At 39.4% G+C, this 7,691-nt stretch overlaps 1 protein-coding gene across 1 annotated transcript in view; it reads left to right on the plus strand.

Moving 5' to 3' along the window:
* Nucleotides 1–7,691, plus strand: part of LOC119912613 (butyrophilin-like protein 2) — a 566,400-nt gene that overhangs the window by 478,961 nt on the left and 79,748 nt on the right. The gene's annotated exons all lie outside the window — the stretch shown is intronic.

Raw genomic sequence — 7,691 nt, forward strand, 5'->3', positions numbered from 1 at the left:
AATAAACTAGACTCCGTGTCTTAGATTTAGGTTTAGAAAAGTATTTTGCTTCAATACATATTTAATATTGTCAGGCTGGTTGTCACACCTTCTACAGTGCTGCTAAACACTAATGAGCCTAACTGTTATTGTGTGCTGCCAAAACAAATTGGACAAATTGTATTTGTCTTATGTATTTATAGTGTACATATTGTTCTTGAAGCTTTCATGCCAATAAAGCAATCTGAATTGCATTCTGTAGGTAATTTGTCACTATTTTTGTTGCTGTTTTTATTCCTCATGACAAGCAGTCTCTCCGTTACAGGGGAAAAACAAAGACTAACCTTCATCACTGTTGAGATTCACAATTTCCTTGGACTCTTCTCTTCATCAAACTCTTCCTCACTGTGACCACTATCATCTAGTTCAGACGCAAATTACAAAAATTCATTCTGCTCCAGAAAGAAATCAAAAGGTGCAGTTTTTACTACAGGAGTGTGAATGCTTATCAAATTTAATATCAATCTACCCAAGTCACTTCAAGATATCAAACTGGATTAGTTCCTTATTGTGGCCTTTGTTGTATGGTGACACCAAAATTGACATTGCTTACTCTTGATAGCATAGTCCAAACAAATTCAGCTAAATGGTTATGTTAATTTTGAAAGTCTTGCACTGTCAACATGGCAACAAGGGAAGAGTTCATGAAAATCCATTAACAGTCGTGCCCCTTCTTCAGCTTCTGTACTACTTGTGAAGTCGCAGTTATCCTTTAAAGTCATCTACAAATAATAAGTAACAATTAACACAGGCAAAGCAATATGCCATATGACAAAAGGCACATAATAGATGTGACATGTAAGTGTACCCACCAGATCTCATCTTCTCTTTCAGAAGAGGAAACTTTCTCCAACCCTCTGTTTTGCGGCGTTCCTTCAAATGTCTTGCTGCATTTGCAATATTTGGCCAGAACAGTAACATTTTTTCTGTCTACCCAGCTGTCTGGCACCGTCCCTTCTTCTTGCCTTTTCTTTCTTGCCACACTGCCCTAACCCAAGCCATCCTGAAACAAGCAAACTTAAAAACTAAATTACTCCAGACAATATAGAGACAATTCCAATTAACTACATGTTCATCATACATTAACTACTCAGTGGTGGATGCTTTAAATGCATCAAATTCATAAAATTAGCAGTTCTAAGATTGCAACCAGGTGTTTGCTCGTACGAGTGCTCGCTTGAACTCATGAGCGAGCAGAATCTGAAACACAACCACTTTCATACAGAAATCCTGCAATAAATGCAGGGACACCAGCATGCAGGCTGTGGCTTTTCACTCAGACACGTTCAGGCTCTGTTATTTCAACGTTCCCGTCTCAGAGTCAGATCAACACCGGCTCCCTAACGTTACTTCATTCAGCGCAGCGAGCCGCATATCAGCACAATCCTCCCAAAAAAAGGCAGAGTGACAGCTGCTATAGACTGAGCTGGAAACTCGGGTAAACTCCTACTGCAACGTTACAGTAACAGTTTTATCAGCTGCAGGTTGAACTAATCCGTGCTCGTTACATGATCACGTTACATTACCAAATATTCTTTACAGAGAGTATTCAGAGGACGACTGCAGAAACGGAGGCAAGCATTGCAGCGGCTGTCGCCTTCTGTTTGAAATATGCCCCAGACAGGGTGGAAGAAAAAACAACGTTTCTTTTAAGTTCATGAGTGGGGTCTGAGACAGTTTGAAAAATGAATGAAAACTACATTTTTAACAAAACTCAACAAACATTATACCTGCTAAACACCAGCATGTTAGCATTGACATTTTCCGAGAGTATTTGAAGTATTTTTTAGGTTTGGATTGGCACGGTGATTACTGCATTTAGCCGACGTGCTACATCTTTAGCTCGCCTGCTGCTTTCAGCAACTATCTTTACTATCTGTGAATCTGTCACCAGAGGCTCAGCAATGTCAGCACAGCTACATTTACTGGATGATAATGAAACGGTTAGTGAGCTGGACTGAATATTAAGATTGTATCACACTTTATAACAGTTAGACCGCAGTCAGTAACTTTACTGTAACTAGTGTTAGTGGACTGCTCTTCCTTCCTCTGGGTTGTTGTGACCATTTTGGTGCAGTGTTTTATATTATGTGTGTCTAGTTAGTTACAGCAACTGAGAGGTGGTGAAGCTGTGTACCTGAGTTTTGGTAAAATCACAATAAACCTAAACTGAACGTTACGAAGCAAACAGCGGCAGGTCCGAGCTGCTGTAGCGTTAGGTGACTGCATCACTATAGGCTAAGTTACCTTTAGAAAACAAATCGCTCCACATTTGCTTTTTGCTGTTACATCCTCTCTGCAGGCTAAATCAACAGTGGTACACAGGATGGTAACACGGGTCACGTTAGTTGGTGAAGTAATGTGGAAAGCTAACGTTATATAACTTTGCACCGGATCACTTAAGCAACTGCTCGGCGTTAGCTGGCGAGCTAACGTGACTTTCTCTGTGTTTCTCCAGCTTTACTAATGCTCACTTTGTTCTTACTCGACATCATCTGAACCTGTTTGGTCTGATGGGCTTCAGCACATAAACCTTTATTGTTGTTTTATATCTTACTTGGAGCCTGGTGTTTTGCTGTGAGCCGGTAGTTTTATGGTGTTAGTGGGCTTCGTGTCGTTAGCTGCCGTGTTGTCGCTGTAGTGTGAGAGAGGATCAGGAGCGCGCACAGGGCTGAATCTGACCCGGAGACCTCACATTAAAAGCAGAATATTGTCTGATGCAAGCAAAGGGGAAAACAGGCGTGTGCTTCATTTACAAGTGAGTTTTGAGCCCATTAACAATAAGGCAAAGAAAATTTTATCAATTTCATTGAAAAACGTACATATAGCCCCTCAAAAATATTATTTACCGTGCAAATAACACTTATCTGCCTACACTTGTACTGTGCATGTCGCCGTATTTACTTTGCAACGACTCCCAGTCTGTTTTCAGCCGCCACACTCCTATATTACATTCAGTAACAGTCCAAGCTCCTTATTAGTGCATACAAAAAAAAAAAATCTTCGTCTGTATTTATTTTTTCTTTCGCCACATCTTCTATAATCAGGAAGAGACCATCTGCTTCATGTTTACACCGGCACGCGCAATCCCAGTGTATCTGCACGGCAAACAGATGTGTCTGATCACAAGTGTTTTCAGTTTAGGTTTTCTACCTCGGATGAAGAGCAGTGAGCTCATCTCATCCAGTACAGTCCCAGACAGTTACTCTGTCTGTCAGACGGTCTAAAGGGGCTAGCAGCCTACGACCATATCAGCAGAGCAATATCGCAGGGTAATGCACAGCAGTGGGGCGGGTAGATTTTGTTAAAATATAATGACTTCATTCCACTCTCAGAAAATAAAGTACATATTTGTACCTTTAGGGGTACAATGGCTTGTCACAGCTTTTGTACACTTGTGATTTGTACCTTAAGAGGCCAGTCTTGTACCTGTGGTGGCAATTTTGTACCTTTATTTGACAGTACAAAAATGGACCCTTCAAAAAGGGGACAAAATTGGCTTTGACAGGTACAATCGTATGAGATTATTTATAATCTATATCTGTCTATATATTTTTAATTAAAATCAGAATTTATTAAATCCTTTTCATTTTCACATATTACAACATTTCATTTTAAACACAATGTCTAACTGTGACATAAATGATCATCATTTGAGTAAGTGTCATTTGCCTGAAAGTCCATTTCATCTCCTGGTTTCAGTAAAGTCCATTCTTCATCAACTGTGACACTGCATGAAAGTGATGGTCATAGGGCAGAGGAATCAACATTTTTCCACAAAGGATCCACATGGTGTTTATGTTAAAGATGTACTTGATTTGCCAAAACAATGGAATACGCTCAGAATGCAGTACATCTATGACAAATACATCTCTGACAGCATACTTCACATTGTTGACTGGTACATCAGACACACGTTGGATAGCTTTCTCTGTTAAATCTACATCACAGAGGTTGTGATTAACCATCAGGGCCCTCTGCAGCTCCACAGGTCAAGAGAAAAATGTAGAGAGAAAAATCATCTAGCATTGTCAGTTCAAGAAGAAATTATTAATGATGTTAATGTCACACTCTGCATGTCTGTCTCTGTTTTCCCCTGCTCTCTCTCCCTGCCTGTGCCTCGTTAGCCTCATGTCTTTCACCTGTGTTGCTCCCGCCCTGCTCGTTAGTCCCTGTGTGTATATATACCTGGTGTTTCTGTCTTGTCTTGGTCGGGTCATTGTTTATTGTCACCCAGTGTTGCAGTTTGTGCTTGTGTCTTCAGCCTTACTCGCCGTGTCTCCCTGTTACCCTACTCATTTTTGGATTCTGGTTTTCACCCTTTTGGATTTCTGTTGGACAGCCTTTGTTTTTGGACTCAGTCAATCAGCCACTCTGTTTGTAAGTGTGCTCGTCTTTTGTTTGCTTATTAAAACCCCTCTGAACTGTTCCTGCTGGCTTTCGTGTCCTGCATTTGGGTCCGCCAACCTACTACCTGCTTCACCCATACCAAACCCTGACAGTTAATTTCCTCTTTTTTTTTTTTTTTAAGGAGAACTGTGATGCTTTTATAGCTTACCACCTGCAGAAAAGTGGTTTTGACATGTCAAAAAGTCCAGGAGATATTTTTGTAAATGTGAAAATTATTTTTGCACAAAGAGTTGCTATGCTAAGTGTGTGTGAACGTATATATTTCTATTGCATAGCCAAAATTACTTGATAGGCAGGTTGTAATGACGTGTGATTTTTCTGTGTGGTGTAACGTTAAAGCCCAGGGATCGACAGTGCGAGCATTTCACTCTCATACGTTCCTAAAAATAGATCCTTGCGAACCAGAAAACTGATTTGCGAGTCACAGTTACAACCGAACGTAATCTTCCACGTTGTCCGACCGACCGCTGACCGTTTCAACAGCCCCGTCACTCAAACACAAGAGCAAGATGCTATGATATACTATTATGTACTATTATCTGAAATTATAATGAATATAGTAACATCATATAAATAATACATTATTATCAACAGTTTATGATTATATTAACAATATACTTTTAATATGCTATAATTAGAGCCCGACCGATATGGGTTTTTGGGGGCCGATGCCGATATTAAAGTGAAAAAGAGGCGATTTATGAGCCGATATTTTCGATTTTGAGAATGATTTGGTTAGTGGACCCCTTTACTGTATAAACTGCACTTATAACAGGCCGATATTGAAAGCTGGTATATATGTGGGTCTCAAAAAGTGAACATGTAAACAGAGTGAGAGAGAATAAGCATGTGTATTTCACTTAACACAACCCTAACCCTATTTCAATGTAGATTATTCTCATATATATCATCCCTTTACCAGCACTCTTTAATTCTAACCAAAGCTGCGTGAAACCATTTCTCAACCACCAGCTGTCTAAATCATGGCGTCTATGATACAGCGAGCTGCTGCTGAATGCATCTAATACTACATGACTGTCTACAAAGAGGACTTGCAGCGAGTCGGTAGAAAGTTTAATGTCATAACTTAGATTTTCTAACATTAAAGATATTAATTATATGAAGTTTCTGTTATTTTAATGGCTCATTAATGTAAAAACAGGATTTTACCGCTGCTGTTGAGCTGAAGCTCATTTTGTATCAGAGATTTTCACCAGTAGAGTCTGGTGTGGTGGCTTTATATCGTACGTAGCGTATATGTACAAGGAAACTTATTAATTGTATAAACTGTTGGTAGTTTAACTCAACGAAACATATTTTAAACACTAAATTTGAACTCGTGTTTGTGTGTAAAAGTCCTAATTTGTAAAGTAACTAGTAGCTAAAGCTGTCAGATAAATGTAGTGAAGTAGAAAGTAAAGTACAAGTACCTGAGTGTAGTACTTGAGTACAGCAGTGTAGTAAATGCAGCTGTTGTGTTAATGTGAATGTTTTGTGAGGAGCTCTCCAGTTTGTCCTGAGGGACGAACAGACTGACAGTGACAGGAAGCAGCCAGCAGGAGGCAGCAGAGGAGCTTCAGTTTGTTCAACAGATGATAGTTTTCACTTTAAAGTCACTGGAGGAGCAAACTGTGTGCAGAGGGTTTGTGTCCTGTTACCTTTAATAGAAACAACCAGTCCTCCTATAATGGAAGATCAGCAGCCCAGTAAGTTTACTCATTTTGTATCAGACTGCAACTAATGATTGTCTTTATTAGAGATTTTTAGTAGTAGAGTCTGGAGTGGAGGATTTATATTGTTCAAGAAAACCTTTAATAAATAAAAGTTATTAAAATAATTGTATAAACTGTTGGGAGTTTAACTCATAACAAAGCATTAGATTTTAAACACTGAAATTGAACTTTTCATGTGTTTGTGTGTAAAAAAAATCTTAATTTGTAAAGTACTACTCTGACTTCGTGAGTATCACCTCTGTTACTCTGACATGTACAGTCACTAACACCCTGTTGGCCCTGCGATTGACTGGCGTCCCGTCCAGGGTGAACCCGGCTTTCGCCCAATGTCAGCTGGGATAAGATGCAGCCCCCCACGACCCTGTATGCAGGATAAGCGGTTGACGATGGATGGATAAGAAGTTCTCCATTATATTTCAACTTCAGTCTCACCGTATTTTTTTAAAAATTAATAGAAGAATAACATGTGTAATGCTGTATCAGTAATCTTGATATAGTGCTGGCTGTATCAGTCGTGTTTCTGCTCATCATCAATCTGTCGTGAATTCCTTAAGCGAGTTCACTCAAAGTTCACACAGGCTATAAGCATCAGAGGTTGAAAGTTAACAATCAAACCCTTAATCAGTAATTAAACATGTAGTCTTAATCTCAGCAGTTTAATACATCAGCAGTCCCTCCTGTAGTCTTAATAACAGTAGAACAGAGCGCGCACAGATTCTGACCACCTGCAGCCTCCCCTGCCGTCACAAATCTACAGTATAACAGTTGAACAAGGCGTGCAAAGTCTCAGCGTCTGCAGTCAATCCTCCCACTGAAGGATCTTAACCACAGTGAGCTTGTTTCTGTATTCCTGACTACAGTTCAGCACTTCTAAGTAAAGACAAGGCACATCTAGGTAAAAAGGTTTAAAATAAGTAAGGATAATTAATAAAATGATTAATAATGATTGAGGATAATCACTGATGTCTGTTTTTTGTCTACACTGCTCGCCCTCTCTGTGTCCTAGACATGCCCTCTGATGATCGTGCTATTTTAACCATAACCTGACTTTGTGGAATAAGCTGGAGTCTTTTGTGCTGTGTGCTAGAAACAGGACATTCTTACTCTGACGGACTATATTGATGCATGTTTTGTAACACAATTGTCACTAATTCTGCTCTAATAATAACAATTTAGGCTATAATGCTCTAAAATTATACACAACAGAGACAAAGCAATTAGCAGCAGGAATCACAGTTGAGACTTGATGGCAATGCCTTGCTCGGGCTCATTAACGGTAAATGTTTTCTCTTTGACAAAAAACAATTAAAACCCTGAGCAGGATTTGAACCCCAGACTTCCTACTTGAAGATCAACAACTCTGCTAGCACGCCATCTAAATGCAAGATGGTCACCTGATTGGCTTTAAATATAGTACACTTTCCCTTTTACCTCAGAAAAGTTTAAATACTGTATTTACCATAAAAGTCGTCATATTTCTACCCAAGTGAAGGTAAAGAAGTTTTCCAC

The sequence above is a fragment of the Micropterus salmoides genome, unplaced genomic scaffold, assembly GCF_014851395.1.
Source record: "Micropterus salmoides isolate LMB-PRFRI ecotype aquatic unplaced genomic scaffold, ASM1485139v1 Ms_hic_scaffold_2, whole genome shotgun sequence".
NCBI classification, from domain to species: domain Eukaryota; kingdom Metazoa; phylum Chordata; class Actinopteri; order Centrarchiformes; family Centrarchidae; genus Micropterus; species Micropterus salmoides.